This window comes from Papaver somniferum, unplaced genomic scaffold, assembly GCF_003573695.1.
Source record: "Papaver somniferum cultivar HN1 unplaced genomic scaffold, ASM357369v1 unplaced-scaffold_128, whole genome shotgun sequence".
NCBI lineage: Eukaryota > Viridiplantae > Streptophyta > Magnoliopsida > Ranunculales > Papaveraceae > Papaver > Papaver somniferum.
In genome coordinates this window covers 7,153,577-7,171,200 of record NW_020621936.1, presented here as the reverse complement: position 1 = coordinate 7,171,200, position 17,624 = coordinate 7,153,577, and the positions used below count along the sequence as shown (strand labels likewise).

Genomic DNA, 17,624 nt, shown 5'->3' with positions numbered 1-17,624 from the left:
CGCGAACTGATGGAAGTTCTTGTACCGAGAATTTCTGCTGGGATTTTCCAAAAACTCGTTTGCGTGTAAGTCCGCGAACTCAGTCCGCGAACTGGCGAAAGTATCTTTGCCGAGAATTTCTGCTGAGTTTGGAAAACTCCATCGGTTGTCTTAAGTCCGCGAACTTGTTTGTGATCTTAAAAGGTTATGATCTAAAGATGTGCTCTGAACATGAAACTTAAATTACTAAGGAATGCTTTATGCAAACCGTGGCTATATAGTTCATGAGCCGATTCAATCGAATCGAATCATCTTTGTTTCAATTGTGTCTTGTGTAGAACAACTCTTTAACTAGTTCATTTGAGTCAATTGAACTAGTTATGGTGAAGAAGAACAAGGTTAATATGAAATGCTCATATGGTTAACCTTTTGGGTTACTATGTTGAACCAACATACACGTACACGTTTGGGCATGGTTTTCACAAACCCAGTAAACGTCTACCCAAGTGTGTGTGACATGCTAAGTTTTCGATCTAATGGTTGAGAAATATTATATTGAATCTAAATCAGGTTTTCATCTAACGATGAATATGGATTGCTTTGTAACTAAGGCAAAACCCTGATTAGAAGACTATATAAAGGAGACATCTAGCATTGTGCAAAACTAATCCCCACACGTCTGTGTGATACTAGTGCGCTCGCTAGAGTCGATTCTCCTTTAACCTTTGGTTTTCTTCTCTAAAACCAGGTTAACGACTTAAAGAATTCATTGGGATTGTGAAGCCAGACTGATACTACTTTTATCATAGTTGTGTGATCTGATCTTGCATCTTCTATCGTACGAGTACAATCTTTGATTGACTTGAGATCGTGAGAGTTCTCCGATAGGCAAGATAAAGAAGTCACAAACATCTTCGTCTCACTATTTTTGATTCCTCGACAAACCTCCAGTGTAGTTAGGAAGGATTGTAGAGAGGTGATTGATTAATCTAGGTTGTTCTTCGGTAATATAAGACCAGAATATCAATTGGTTCCTGTTCATCTTAATTTCATATCTTAAGACGGAACAAAACCTAGGGTTTATCTGTGGGAGACATATTTATCCTTTGATTGACTTTTTCTGTGTGAGACAAATTTGTTTATTATCAAGTCTGCGATTTTGGGTTGCAGCAACTCTTGGTTGTGGGTGAGATCAGCTAACGGAATCAAGTGCGCAGTATCCTGCTGGGAATAGAGGCGTAGGAGTACAACTTTACCTTGGATCAGTGGCAGACTGATTGGGGTTCAGCTATAGTCCAGTCGGAAGTTAGATTGGAGTAGGCTAGTGTCTGTAGAGGCTTAATACAGTGTGTATTCAATCTGGACTAGGTCCCGGGGTTTTATGCATTTGCGGTTTCCTCGTTAACAAAACTTCTGGTGTCTGTGTTATTTCTTTTCCGCATTATATTTTATATAATTGAAATAATACAGGTTGTGGAGTTCGTGGTAATCAATTGGAAATCCAACCTTTGGTTGTTGATTGATCATTGGACATTGGTCTTTGGTACCGTCCATGTTATTCCTTGTATTTGATAAAGACTCGCTATTGATTTTAGCTTGAGTAAAAATCAAATCAAGAGAGAGATATTAACTCCTTGAGATACTTTTATCTAAATTGAGTCTGACTGTCTAGTTGATTCTCTAGCAAAGTATTTCGAAGTTAGTCCATACATATTGCTAAGCGAAATATTGGGTGGTGTTGTTAGACCCCCGCTTTTTCAATTGGTATCAGAGCAGGCAAACACGGTAAACCTAATAAGTATGTGTTTGTTCGTTCCATATAAATTGCCCTATGGGAAATTTCTTTGGAAAACTTGCTCTTGGCATCTGTAACGCACGCCAGAATTCCTTAAAGATTGTTCAGAGATTGTTATGGTTAAAACCTCTGGGTTCTCATGATAATCTTACTTCATCTAAAAGTGGAGATTTAGATGATAAGAAGCAATCTGAAGGAAAAAATAAAAAGGGAAGACGTTCAATACGCTCAAGGATATGGAACCTCACTAGATTAACTCTTGATCTCTATGAGGAATAATATAATGATGGATCAATTGATAAAGGTCTGTTTAAAGCGTTCGAAGGCGTTCTTAAATTCATAGAAAAACTTAATTCTGTTAAGTCTAAGAATCTTTCCGGAAAGGGTGTTGGTCGTGTTAAAACTGTTAATACTAAACAACCCAGAAATCGTAAATATCCTTCTTCTAGCCCGAACCAACGAAGAATAGAAAGCTCCAGCTGCCCTGACTATCATCATTATTTTGATTATACTACAGGGACTGTTCATACTTATCAACCAGACGTGTCGCATGAAAACTCCTCTGCGCATTATGCCTCTTGGTAACAAGACTGTCTTTTCCCATTTGTACATATCTTGAAGTGGGACAAGAAATGGCTTGAGTTGTGTACAGTTATGCTGTTGATTGATTAACTTTTTATTGCTTCTGTTATCTTCCACACTTATGTTGGTTGTTTACCTCTAATATGGAAAGGGCTAAGAGTTTTCCTTAAGTCTTGTGAGTTACGGTTCGTGTACAGCCCAAGCCCATGAATGAGGAATTTATATATGTTGGTGGTCCGCGTACCTCCTCATTTCTCATCTTCCGTCCGTGTACTAGGGTTTGTGCTTCTCCACCATTAAAGCCTTTTTGAAGAAATCAAAAGGAAGGGTGTTTGAGGTTCTCTTCAAGTAAGTAATTTCCTCTTGTATATCTCTTTATGATGATTTCTAGAAGCATGAAAAGGAGTTCTAAAAGATCAAAATCCTCTAGCTTGAATTCTCCTTGTGATCAAAATTCTCTTAGAATTAGGTTTGTGAATGATTCTTGTGATAGTACTTTTGATAGAATTGTTTCCAAAGGTTTTATTTTAGAAAAGAAATTGGAAACCTTTAGTGGACATGAAGAGGATTTAGCTTGCTTCAAAAAGTTCAATCTTGGGAATATCTTTAATGGTCTTGGTGAAGGTTTTGATTCTCTAAACAAGGATTTTCTATGCCAACATTCATGATGTTGATTTTAAGAAGATGGAATTCAAATCCATGATAAATAGAGAAAGGTTTCTTGTTAATAGAGAGCTTATTTCAAGGGTCACCGAAATACCGCTGGGCAACGTACGGTTACCTAGACCAAGTGATGAACGTCCATCATATGATGATATCTCTATTGGACTTTGTGGAAAGAAGGTTGTTTGGAGTTAAGGAAAGTTTGCTATTAATGATCTTAGTATTGCTTTGATGGCGTTTGGAAAACTCGGTATCTCTAACCTTTGTCCCTCCACAATTGAGAATTCTTGGTGGAATTTTGAGTTTGCAGAATTGGTCTTCTTCCTTGCATCCGGCAATACAAATCTTGATATTTTTGGTTTTATCATCTCTCAAATGATGATGATGAATTCTCACATCAAGATGTTAGGCTATCCTTGTTTTATTATCCAAATTTGTCGTGATCGTGGACTTGACTTTATTGGAAATTCTCTTGGGGTTCCCAAACTTGTTCGTCCATGTACCTTTCGGTGTATAAGGGAAAATGTTCGCAAGCGACAAAGAGGTACTCCTCTTGATATTGAATACCCTACCACCTTGAGGCTTATTCAAAAAGTTTACAAGGGTGTATGCAAGGTGAATACAAGAGTAAAGTGCTTAAAAGATCAAGTGTCGTTAATTGGAACCAAGTGTCCCGAGCTCAGGGAAGAGTTTGATTCAATTCAAGCTACTTGGAAATTGTCCGATGATGAAAGTGATGAGTAATGCATCTTCTTATATGCCTAGTATGTCTTCTTTTTGGATTAGTTGGAAGAATAACCAGTGCTTTGAATAGCGAAGATTGTGACTACACATAGCTATTTTTGTTTTCATCTTCTTATGATTTTTTTTAGGTTTATTGGTTTTTAATTCTAAAAATATTTGGAGGATGATATTTTTGCAGTATTGATCGTTATGATTTTGTGATATTGCAATTTGATTGTGGGATATGTATTGTTTGCGTCCGTAAATTTGAAGGTCCCATATGCTGTCAAAAGTAAAGTCGTTCATGAATTGGTATTCGTATTAATGAAAGGACGAATGAACTTTTGACAATTACAAAAGTTATGCCTATGTAGTCATGTAGTTGATGGAAAATAGGATAAAATATTTTGTTTGACAAGGATAAAGTCTAGTATAAAGTCTATTATGTCGTTATGATGGAAAATAGAATAGATCCTTGTATGTTATCCACGGTATTGATCTTCATTGATCCATTTTGTTATGTTTTACAGTGAAGGCTCCATTGTGTGTCTTATGTTGAGCACGATACAACTAAGTCGATTATTCTTATTGGCTTTGTTGGTTGTTCCATAAGATGCTATATGTTGAGCATTATGAACTAAATTAATCATATTGGTTGGTTATTTAGTTATTTGCTCCGAAAGTCTTCTCTTGTCGAGCAAATCCTTTGACAATTAAATTGATTACTTTTGTGATTAGTTTGATTGTTTGTATTCCAATTAGATTAATTATAAGTTCTCTTGTAATTAGTCTAGTTGAGTTTTCATATATTCCACAAGTTCTTGTGTTGAGTATATGAACCGTTATACAAATCATGTTCTATTGGTTGATGTAGTCGTATATTCCGTAAGGTTTTTCCTTATGTTGATTATGTGAACGATTAAGTTAGTCGTCTCCGTATGATTATCTTAGTCGTAGCTCCGTAAGTTTACTTATGTTGAGCACCTTCAATTAAATTGATCACTTTTGTGCTTTGATTTAGTTGCGTTTTCCAATTAAATTAATCATGGGTTTTCTTGTGATTAATTTGGTTGAGTTTTGGATATAAAAAATCATTTTTATGGTTTTTAGTGTCCAATTTAAAAATCCTTCTTTTCTTTCGAAATTAAGGTCGCTCTTGTTGTTCTTTCGGGAATGACATCAAATGAGGGAGAGTTCCTTTGAACTTGTGCTTAATGGTAATATATTGCGGGGTGTGCGGTTGTGGAATTTTATAGGGGTTATCTTGTATCTTAAAACTCCTTGATGAATGCATTTAGCTTCGGCTTTATGATTGCATCTTAATTAAGTTGGTATGTATTTCTCTTTTAGTCTATAAAATGTCTATTGTGGAAATTTCATTATGATCCCGTTCTTGTACCTTTGCCAATTTTATTGACAAAAAGGGGGAGAAATATTGTAGTTCACACTACAAATACATATGGTTTTCGGATCATTGTGTAAGGGGGAGTGGTTTCCATGATCGAGATGGAGTATTGACTAAGGGCGAGTGATACATATCACCATAGTATTATTGTTAAAGTCGTGATACAATTGGACTTTGATGTTACATAATAATACCATGACACTGTATAATAATGATTGAGAATCTCGATTTCTCTCATTGTTATAGCTACGGATCTTCAACAACAGTGATGCTAAACTTACAACCTTTGGGATCATTGGAGTACTTGGAAGGACGAAGATTTCAGGGAATGTTGAAGATTAGACTATGTAATAGGAGCCACTGAAGTTTATCTTTTTTGTATTCCATATGTATTAATAGTTTTGTCACTAAAATTGACAAAGGGGGAGATTGTTAGAGCATAGCTCGGTCGACCTCGCATGCGTTGCTATCTCAAGCATGTTTGTCAATGTTAGTGATCAAAACTATGAGTTTTGATTTCTAGCCTACATAGCTAAGTCTCGGAATAGGATAGAAAAGTGTAGTTGAGCTCAAGGACTTCATGGCGATTCATCATACAACGACGAAGATATACTCAAGGAACCGTGGAACTTCGTTAACAAAAAGGTATGTGGAGACTTGAACTTATCTATCACTCAAAAGTCTATCTCTTCTATCTCCTACATCTTATGAGACAAAAGTCGTATGCTATATAGACTGGATCATACACATTTGATATTTCGAACCGAGTATATCTCGCCTATCTATATCTCGAAATCATGTGTTGGTAAAGCGTTTCGCTTTGATCAAGTTTATCTTCACCTAGTGACGAAAGTCATGAAAAGTTTCAATTACTTTGAGAATTGCTCTGACGCGAAACGGTCTGTGAATAACGGCTATATAACGTCCTCTGAATATGTCTCAATGATTGGAATGAAAGTTTATATTACATAACCATGTATTCCTCAATCCGAAGTTTTTGAACTTTGTTAATTGAGAGAAACCGGAGGAATTGGCTTTGCCAAGTCCACGAACCCAGTCCGCGAACTTAGTCCGCGAACTGACGGAAGTTCTTGTTCCGAGAATTTCTGCTGGGATTTTCCAAAAAATCGTTTGCGTGTAAGTCCGCGAACTCAGTCCGCGAACCTAGTCCGCGAACTTGCGAAAGTCTCTTTGCCGAGATTTTCTGCTAAGTTATGAAAACTCCACCGGTTGTCTTAAGTCCGCGAACTTGTTTGTGAGCTTAAAAGGTTATGATCTAAATATGTGCTCTGAACATGAAACTTAAATTACTAAGGAATGCTTTATGCAAACCGTGTCTATAAAGTTCATGAGTCGATTCAATCGAATAATCTTTGTTTCAATTGTGTCTTGTATAGTTACAAAAGATCTCATAGCAATTGAACAACTCTTTAACTAGTTCATTTGAGTCAATTGAACTAGTTATGGTGAAGAAGAACAAGGTTAATATGAAATGCTCATATGGTTAACCTTTTGGGTTACTATGTTGAACCAACATACACGTACACGTTTGGGCATGGTTTTCACAAACCCAGTAAACGTATACCCAAGTGTGTGTGACAAGCTAAGTTTTCGATCTAACGGTTGAGAAATATTAGCTTGAATCTAAATCAGGTTTTCATCTAACGGTGAATATGGATTGCTTTGTAACTAAGGCAAAACCTTGATTTGAAGACTATATAAAGGAGACATCTAGCATTGTGCAAAACTAATCCCCACACGTCTGTGTGATACTAGTGCGCTCACTAGAGTCGATTCTCCTTTAACCTTTTGTTTTCTTCTCTAAAACCAGGTTAACGACTTAAAGACTTTATTGGGATTGTGAAGCCAGACCGATATTACTTTTATCGTAGTTGTGTGATCTGATCTTGCATCTTCTATCGTATGAGTACAATCTTTGATTGACTTGAGATCGTGAGAGTTCTCCGATAGGCAAGATAAAGAAGTCACAAACATCTTCGTCTCACTGTTTATGATTCCTCGACAAACCGCCTGTGTAGTCAGGAAGGATTGTAAAGAGGTGATTGATTAATCTAGGCTGTTCTTCGAGAATATAAGACCGGATTATCAATCGGTTCCTGTTCACCTTGATTTCATATCTTAAGACTGGACAAAACCTAGGGTTTATCTGTGGGAGACAGATTTATCCTTTGATAGACTTTTCTGTGTGAGACAGATTTGTTTATTATCAAGTCTGCGATTTTGGGTTGCAACAACTCTTGGTTGTGGGTGAGATCAGCTAAGGGAATCAAGTGCGCAGTATCCTGCTGGGATCAGAGGCGTAGGAGTACAACTGTACCTTGGATCGGTGGGAGACTGATTGGGGTTCAACTATAGTCCAGTCCGAAGGTAGCTTGGAGTAGGCTAGTGTCTATAGTGGCTTAATACAATGTGTATTCAATCTGGACTAAGTCCCGGGGTTTTTCTGCATTTGCGGTTTCCTCGTTAATAAAACTTCTGGTGTCTGTGTTACTTCTTTTCCGCGTTATATTTTATATAATTGAAATAATACAGGTTGTGCGTTCGTGATCATCAATTGGAAATCCAACCTTTGGTTGTTGATTGATATTGATTGATACTTGGACATTGGTCTTTGGTACCGTCCAAGTTATTCCTTGTATTTGATAAAGACTCTCTATTGATTTTAGCTTGAGTAAAAATCAAATCAAGAGAGAGATATTAACTCCTTGAGATACTTTTATCTAGATTGAGTCTGACTGTCTAGTTGATTCTCTAGCAAAGTATTTCAGAGTTAGTCCATACAGATTGTTAAGCGAAATATTGGGTGGTGTTGTTAGACCCCCGCTTTTTCATATATGTAGACGTGTTGTGTCTAGTTATTTGCGCATTCGAGTCATCACAAGGTGATAAGGTATTTTTAACCTTTGGTGGAACATTGATCATCCTACCCAAGTATCCTTTGGCCAGAAGGTACCGCGGTGGCGAGGGCTCCTACGTGGGTAATAACTTTTCTATAACCCTACGCGTTCAGCGCGACGGCTTCTTTAATTTGACAAGGTATCTCTATAGGGGATGTCTTACTTTTTCTTATTGCCTCATGAACGGAGCTATCACTCTGAGGATCCGAGTATTGACACATGCGCAGTTGTTCCTTGCCTTGTCTCATCGTCAATTCTGACGAAGGGTGTCTATTCTAACCCAATGTATATTTAATCAAAATAGATTTTCTCTTAGCAAAAAGTTTCTTTCATTGATTAGTAAGGTTTGTAATACCTTTGATCAAGGATAGAACATGGTGGGACGTTGCCCCTTCCCTTCTTCTCCTGAGTAATAACCATTCACTTACGGGTAGTACTTTTTTAGGTACATTGTGTTCCAAGGGTGTTGTAATACTTCTCATTTGAGGTTCCTTAGGTAGTATGATCCTTTCCCGGCAATGTCGTTTATGATGTAGGGACCGTCCCATGTCGGAGCTAGATTGCCCCACTCATTCTTTCTTTGATACGGTGGTATCTGTCGTAGCACGTACTCTTCGACCACAAAGCTCCTTGGGATAACCCGTTTGTTATATTCACGTGCTATCCTTCGTTGATAGTTTACCATCTTTTGCAAAGCCACTTCTTGTCTTTCTTCAAGATCATCAAGCTTTTCCAGCATCAGATCAGTTGTCAGGTTCTTTTCCCATACCTCTGTTTTTGTTATTGGCAGTATTATCTCCGTTGGATGACTGCTTCGGCTCTGTAGGTTAACAAAAACGGATTTTCTCCCGTAGCCGCTCTTCTTGTAGTTCGATAGGCCCATATGACATTGTGTAGTTGTTCACACCATCTTTTCTTGTATGCCCCCAACTTCTTTTTAAGTTCATCGTTGTCGTCTTGTTAGTTGCCTCCGCTTGTCCATTGCTCTTAGGGTATATCGGAGTGGACTTGTTTTTCTGAATGTTGAAAGTGTTGAAAAACATGTCTATATTCTTTCCATCCAACTGCTTTCCATTGTTAGAGACTATGGCGGTTGGTATCCGGAACCTGCAAATGATTTGCTCAAACAAAAATTTAAAGACGTATGTGTCTCTAATTCTTTCCAAAGTCCTTGCTTCCACCCACTTGGTGAAGTAATCCGTAGCCACGATAAGGGATTTTCTTTTTTATGTCCCCTCTATCAATGGTCCAACAATATCAACCCCCCATTTGACGAATGGCCATGGGCTGATGACTGAGTTGAGCTTCGTTTCTGGCGCCTTAATATTCCTGGCAAAGCGTTGGCATCTTTCGCAGCGCTTAGCCACATTTTTTGAATCTTCGTCCATGCTTAGCCAATACTATCCCTGCATCTTGGATTTGATCACTAAGGATATTTTTTGCTATGGTTGCCAGCTTCTCCGCTGTGTATATCATGTAGTATTTTTCTACCTTCGGTTTGTGAGAGGCACCACATCAGAGGTCAGAGAAATGACCTTCTGTATAGTATTCCATCACGTAGGCTGCTGCCTTTGATTCAAGTTTCCGAGCTTCTTTGACATCTGCGGGTAAGGTACCTTTGTCAAGGTACTGACGAATTGGGATTCTCCAATCGTCTTTCGCTTCGTCTTCGTTGCTTTCGTCCGACATGGGCTGGTCTTTGTCGGACTCGTCAGCTTCGTTATCTGGTTCTTCTACCTCTTCGTCTTCTTTCTCCTTTCTTGCTTCCCTCATGGCACGAGTTTGGACAGCCAAGGCTTCTCCAATGCCTGAGATTGGTCCTTCTATCAAAGGTTCATATATCCTCCCAATTTGCACGGAGGTGGTATTTCTGTCCTTCAGCATTGATGATATGAATGTTAAGGCATCTGCGTATCTGTTGTCTTTTTGACAGACATGTCTGAATGTGATTTTGTCGATCTTTGATGCATGATCCTGTGCTAACTTTAGGTATGAAGATAAATCGTATCCAGAGTTTGATATTTGAGCTCGATTTGTCTAATGACCAGCTGTGAGTCACTAGTCAGACGAACATCTGATAAGCCTAGATCTTGTGCCAAGCGTAGACCGTGTATGACCGCCTCGTACTCTGTGATGTTATTAGTGTATTGTTTGAATTCTAACCTGAATGCATAGATGAGTCGGTCTCCAGTAGGGGTTGTTATCACAATCCCTATGCATGCGCCTTCTCCGTTGGAGGAGCCATCTACAAATATCTCCCATCTTCGTAAATTTTGTGGTTCTAAGAGGTGTTCTGGTTCCAGCTTATCTTCCTCCATTCCTGGGATGTCATCTATCTCTGCTTCGTCGTTGAGAGGTAGGTCCGCTAGGAATCCCGCTAAGATTTGTGATTTCTCAGGTTTCCTTGTTTCGAAGATTATGTGAAACTGTTTGATCATGGCACTCCATTTCACCACTCTTCTGATTTTCTCCGTGTTGTCAAGGATTTGACTCATCTGAGCTTTTGTGAAGACTCGGATGGTGTGTGCATCGAAATATATTCTTAGTTTCTGCGTTGCCACTACTAAGGCATATATAAGCTGCTCCACCTTGGTATAGTTACGCTCCGCTGAACTGAGTGTCTTGCTGATGTAGTATACAGGCTTTTCTTCTTGCCCCTGGTCTCGTACCAATACCACGCTCACAGCGTAGCTTGTTACTTCTAAGTATAAGTTGAGTATCTCACCTGGCTCCGGTTTCTGTAGGATGGGTACTGATGCTAAATACTCTTTGATCTTGTGAAAGGCTTGTTCACATTTTGCGGTCCATGTAAACCTGTTTTCTTTTTTTAGCGTATCGAAAAATGCTTTGCACTTATCCGACGACCTCGCTATGAATCTTCCCATGGAAGCTAAGATTCCATTTAGCTTTTGCCATCCTTTTAAAGTTTGTGGAGATGACATCTCCATTATTGCTCTGACCCTTTCGGAGTTTACTTCTATTCCTTTCTTAGTTACCAAGTATCCCAAGCATTTTCCTGAGGTTACTTCGAATGTGCATTTCTCCGGGTTCACCTTAATGTGGAAATTTCTCATGGCTTCGAATATTTCCCTTAGGTATGACAGGTAGTTTTTTGCTTCTTTGCTTTTGACGAGCATATCGTCCACGTAGACCTCCAGTATCTTGCCTATCCATGGCTTAAAGATTTTGTCTACTAATCGTTAGTATGTTGCCCCCGCGTTCTTTAGTCCAAAAGGCATCCTTGAATAGCAATACAAGCCTCGTGGGGTAAAGAACACATTATGCTCCTGATCTTCTTCTGCAAGCGCTATTTGGTTGTAGCCTGAGTATCCATCCATGAAGGATAGTCTCTGGTGTCCTTCAGTTGTGTTGACCAGTTGGTCAATGTTTGGAAGTGGGTAGCTATCTTTGGGGCACGCTTTGTTGAGATTGCTAAAGTCAATGCAAATGTGCACGCCTCCGTTCTTCTTAGGTACGATGACCATGTTAGATATCCACGTAGGATATTTGACTTCTTGTATGAATCCTGCTGCGAGTAGCTTTTGTAACTCCTTTTCTACCGCTTCATTATAGATATCTCCCACCTTGCGGATGCGTTGTTTAAATGGTGATATTTCCGGTTTGAGACGAAGGTGGTGTGAGACCAAATTCGGGTCAATTCCTGGCATGTCTTCCATTGACCATGCGAAGACGTCTACGTATTCCTTGAGTAACCTTTGTAGTTGCATCTCCTATTACTATTCAAGTAAGGTTCCAATGTTGAGCATTTTCGGTTTTGTCTCCGTTCCGATATTGATTTTCTTCGTTGGTTCCACCGGTGAGCAGGTTTATGCTGATGCCGTTGAGGAGTGCTTTTCTGTAATTGTCATTTAGCGGAAACATCCGCTTTTGGAGTGGCGGAAGTGCTTGTCTCAGAAACTGAGATGGCTTCGGGAACTGAGAAGGCTCCGTCATTCACCTCCTTAGTGTTTGCTTTTCGTCGTTTTCTTTCGTGTTGCTGGGCAGCAGCTCTTTCTTCGTTGAGTCTGACCTCTGCTAGATTGCATAGCCTCGCGTCTTGCTAGTAACCTTTGATTTCCATTTCACCATGGGTGTAGGAAATCGTAGGTATTGATGATATGTCAAAGCTGTCCCTCGCAATCTATGGACCCATAGTCTGCCCATGATTACATTGCCGGGTCGAAGGTGCTTCCACCACGCAGAACCGTGTATTGGTTACTAAGGGCCCTGCACGCACATGCAAGACAATTTTTCCTTTTGGCCTAGAGACTGCTCCGTTGAAACCGTATATGGTGCAAGTGGAAGAATCCATCTGCTTCGCTGTCAAACCTATGCGTAGGTAGGGTTCGTAAAACAATACATTTAACGAACTGCCCCCGTCAACGAGGACCTTCGTAACGTTCCATACGTGTATTGGAAGAGTGATCAGTAATGGATCGTTGTGCATTTCGACCTCCTGGTTGACGTCTTTTCACTACACCAAATTCCCGGATTCGTAACAGGAATTCGTAACGACTTTGTACACGTTACACAATTCTCGTCACAAATGGACGTTACAAAATATTCGTAAAAGGCTGAAGCCGTTACTAAAGTTTTTAAAAATTCGTAAAAGAGGTAAGCCGTTACGAATTTTTTATAAGCGTGTCAATCACACACTTGGTCTCACCTGGGTCGTAACACCCTGACTTTGTGTGTGCCATTAACACGCGTATTATTATAATTCCACCCAAGATGAATAACACCAGAGGATATTTCCTCCCATGCGTGTGTCAATCACATGCGTGATTTTGAGGACATAACCCTAGTGAAATCGATATCGAGTTTCATTATTTTCTCTCTTTTCTCTTCTGCCTCTCTTCTCTTCCTCGCAGCAGATGAAACCCTAGTGAAATCTCTTGAATCTGTTTAATAATTGAACCCTAGTGAGTGTTTTTCAATCTTCAATCATCGAACCCTAATGAATCGATGAAACAATAGTAAGCGTTTTTTAATCTGTTTTTTCGATTTTTAGGATTTCTTTTGGTTTTCAATTTTCAGGTGAGAGAGGTGGAGCTTTCATTTTCTCTGCAAAAGCTCGTCAGGAGAAAGCTAGGGTTTCAAAAATCAAATCAATCCTTAGCTTAGATTAGCTCAAGATTTAGAATCGTCCATAGATGTTACGCAATGAGTTTGATTTAGAGTTCATCCTTGAATCGGTGAAGAAAACAATTATGGGTTTTTTCTTTGGGTGTTTTCGTGTTAAAGATGAGAACCAAAATCATCATATCATCTCTGTTTCTTCCAACAAAGTGAGTAAATCTCCTTTAATCTCGGATTTTTTCATTTTTGTTTTCTGATTTTTTTGAGATTCTGAGTAACTTTTTTGTTTAATTGCAGAAAAATCCTTTGGCATCTAGGAATCGTCTAGCAGTGTTACACTTATCTGAATCTCAAGGTGGTGACTCTGATTCTCATACTCTTTTTGCACTTTTTTTGATTTTGATTCTGTCTTTTTCAATTTGGTTTTTACTTTATTGATTAAAAGTTTTATATAAATTGGAGTAGAAATTTCAATGTGTGACCTAATGTTTCTCAGATAGAACAGGTGTAGGTTGCAGCTGTAATAATGGAGGTGGATTGGTAGTTTGTCCTAATTTTGTTATGAAGAAGCTGAAGTGTTTGGGTTCCAGTGAATTATGTCTTAGATGAGGATGATTATGAGTTACTGTGGGATAACAATGTGGGATTTCACCGTCCTGCACCAGTGAGTATTCTTGTTCTTGACCTAGTGTTTGTTTATATCTCTAAATAGCTACTTAGGTTGAAGACAGAATTTGATGGTAATGTATTCTTGTTCTTGCTCCTGCTGTTTGATTCTGATTTATTTCCTTGTACATATTTTGATGGTAATGTATTCTTGTTCTGTAGCCAACCATGAGACAGGCCTAGTGGCTAAATGTCGCAGAATATATGCTCATGCTCATGATTATCACGTCTGTAGTGCCACAAAATTGATGCTAGGCTATTAATTAATCCATTTCGTTTTTATTTAAGTTAATAGCATTTTTCTAGCTAGATCATATGATTTGCTTATATAAAATTTTATCATAGTAGCTAGGTGGCCTTAATAACTTAATTGGTTCCCGTAGGAAAGTGCTATGCTGTAGACGTTTTAGACTAAAACTAAAATTAGGTTGTTCCACTTCTTTTGTTGATAAGTTTGAAAATGAATATATTCCAACACCTACCTAGATCAAGTGACACCTAACTGATGCGTAAGGAGCTTGTTTCACTATCATTTATAGAAGGAAAAATAAGAGAAGAGAGTTACTGTTAGAGAAAAGGGGAAAGGAAGAGTTGGTTAGGATAGGTAATTATCGATTTGATTTTGATTCTTAATTTCTTTTGTTCTTATTATTATTAGTTAGTGATGGTGATTTCTTTTCATTGGAAAACTGTTTACAACCAGTTTTAGTTGATGGGTGAGATGATTTTTGTTGATGGATCGTTTTAATTAGGTATAAAATAGTGTTTTAAGGTATTTTTATACTGTCAGATCAGCGATTTTGACCCTCTTGGATTTCAAATTAGTTTTAATTTAACTTTATGAAGCCGTAGTGCTCAAATCAGCTTGTTAATGCTTGTTGTGTGTGGAAATGGAATTTAATTTTCGGCGATTGCTCTTAAATTTTTATGAGTATCCACTGGGCAAGTTTGCTCACTTTGACTTCCTTTTAGTGCCAGGTGATCCTTCTATAGTTGGAAAAGAAACGGGCCAAGGCGAATTCTATATTTGGGTCGAGTGAGGTGTCCTAGTAACTTTCAAGCTGAGAGCACTTTTTTTTTGGAGTTGTTTTCTTTCAATACTTGTCAGGTGATCCTTCTATATTTGTCCAATGGTTTTGTATATGCAATTAGCTTTTCTGTTCTTGGTGATCCTATATGCAGTCTCACTTTCTTCATCTATCTCAACAAAGTTTCTGCAGGATGTGGTGCTTACATCACCTGCAAGCAAGAGATGATGCAGCCTAATGCTAGCATCAAAGACAGGTACATACTATATTTTTTTAAGTTTTTACAGTTCCAATCTTGAAAACTTATACGCCAAATTGGAATGTTGTGCATACTAGCACTTTAAAGGCAACAGTTTAGAATGTATGGATGGGGCCTAGATTGTACTATATAAAGTATCGACTGATATTGGTATGTGACTGGTGTACTAGTAAATGGTTCCTGCATGGTGTTGGTAAAGGACCATTACCATGTCCCTAATGACATGTCGGTAAATATCATGTCTATGACCAGAGCATTTCATTCAAGCATGAATTAGTGGAATGGCCTGACTGATGAGTTAGTTAATTGCCTTTTCATGGGTATGTATATATTGAAGAACTGAGATACCTTTTACTCTGAACCGTTTGTCATTGTGTTCTTCTAACACTAAATCTTGTTTTATCTTATGATGCGTAACCAATCAGGTTCATCTGGACTCAGTTTCCTTCAAATTTGATGAATGCATTACTGCTTGGGGATGCAATACAAGATCTTCATGAAGTAAGCAAATTTGATATATGCTTTCATTGATTTTATGTAGTGTTTCAGCTGAACTTGTACTGACCTAAGTGAGAATGAACTGAACGTATGAAGTTTCTATGTATTCCCTCGGAGGCTTGAGCTGAACTTATGCATTATATTTTCGAAGCATGAAAGTTGATAATAGAAAACTGAACTTCTAGTAGAGACTTGTGTAGGCAATGATGACATCTTCCATGCATAACCATTGGCTGTTGAACTTGGGTATCCTATGTTTTTTAGTTGGTTTTGTTGTTGTTGCTGCTGTTAACAACAACACATGCATGCTTGATGTTTTCTTCCTTATGAGATGACTGCAGAATTCCTTATTCTTACTTTAAATATTTTATTCCTTGTTTGTGTATGGCACTAACTTGCCTTGAAATACGGGTCAGCCGAGAAGACACCTTCTTCAACTGCGTGGCATGCTGTTTCAACAGGGACCATGTTTACTGTCTGCTACAAACCAAGGTATGTGGTTAGTGGTTACACAATTTTGACAAACATTTAGGAGTTTAGATGCCACACGAGCCTTGTGTTCCATGGGCTTTGTCCTTCCATCATGCACATTTGCACTTCTCTGAATACTAATGTAAGGTATTGTTGTTTGCAGGAAGTAATTAGGTGTGGAAGTGTTTGCGCGAAGTTGTAGCTGGGATTAGGTATACAGTTTTCTTAGTTACAGAATATGTTCATGATCTTTGTACTACACAGAATTTGTATTCCCTTAGGACTTAGGAATGAACTTATAGTGATATACGTGAGAATGAACTAAACTTAGGAAGTTTCTAAGTATTCCCTTAGAAATTTTTTGGTACTTAGAATTTGTTTTCTTTTTTTGATATGAATAGAATGTGTATTGATATGAATTGAATGAGTATTGATGTGAATCGATTGAAGACACTATTATTGAACTTGGATGATGAACGGATTGAAAGGATTATGCAGGATATTTGGAATTCCGGCTTATTTCTGGCAGAAAATGAATTGCCAGTCAGCCTTGACCTGGTCAAATTTAGTCAATATTGACTGACAGTAATTTTTTTCTGTTACGAAAAAGATTTGTAACGGCTTGCAACTGTTTCAACCTGGCACGTAGTAACGGCTTGCGCACGTTACTAATGTGCCACGTTGTAACAGATAGATTTCATAATAGCATCTTTTAATGTTGTTTGTGATAAAATCGGGAAATAAACGGGATACTCTTGCGATCAAGATATCCTAGGACTTTTAGTAAATGAGAGATCAAAATTTCAATTCTAGTCATTGATGAAAATACATGTTTGTGAATGATACGATCCCGTGACCAATATCTCCTCCTTATTGATTATTCAAATTATTTTATTGCTTTCGATTACTTTTATTGCTTTGTTTATTTAGATAAAACAACCCCCCCTTTTGGTTACTAAGAAACTGAAAATTGATAACAACAAAAGCCTCTCTGTGGGAACGAACTCTTTCTTATCACGTACTATATTTATATCTAGTTGAGTGAGAAAGTGAATTATATTTGCACGGCTGACAACCGGTCAAACAACCACACCCGACAATTCGATTAGCAATCTGTATGGACAAACTCCTATGTACTTTCTAGAGAATCAACTAGATAGTCAGACTCAATCTAGATAAAAGTATATCAAAGAGTTTATATCTCAATCTCTCGATTTGATCTTTACTCAAGCAAATAGAAATCTGCGAGTCTTTATCATAGAGAGATAACTTGGATGGTACCAAAGACCAATATCCAAGTGTCAATCAATTTAAATCAACAACCAAAAGGTCGGATATTTTAATTGATTGAACAACGCACAACCTGTGATATTTCAATTATATAACAAAATATAATGCGGAAAAGAAATAACACAGACACCAGAATTTTGCTAACGAGGAAACCGCAAATGCAGAAAAATCCCGGGACCTAGTCCAGATCGAACACACACTGTATTAAGCCGCTACAGACACTATCCTACTCGAAATTAACTTCGGTCTGGGCTGTAGTTGAACCCTA

At 38.1% G+C, this 17,624-nt stretch overlaps 1 long non-coding RNA gene across 6 annotated transcripts; it reads left to right on the top strand.

The window, feature by feature from the left end:
- The first annotated feature begins 12,899 nt into the window (after positions 1 to 12,899).
- LOC113331808 lies at positions 12,900 to 16,563 on the top strand. 6 transcript variants are annotated; one of them, XR_003351203.1, is made up of 8 exons: positions 12,900 to 13,353; positions 13,442 to 13,499; positions 13,650 to 13,808; positions 14,783 to 14,918; positions 15,031 to 15,094; positions 15,523 to 15,598; positions 16,012 to 16,087; positions 16,230 to 16,563. It is a non-coding gene; the product is annotated as an uncharacterized LOC113331808 (long non-coding RNA). The 6 variants fall into 6 exon arrangements; XR_003351201.1 differs by having other exon boundaries at positions 15,022 to 15,094; XR_003351200.1 differs by having other exon boundaries at positions 12,916 to 12,987; positions 13,103 to 13,353; positions 14,783 to 15,094.
- The last annotated feature ends 1,061 nt before the right edge of the window (positions 16,564 to 17,624 follow it).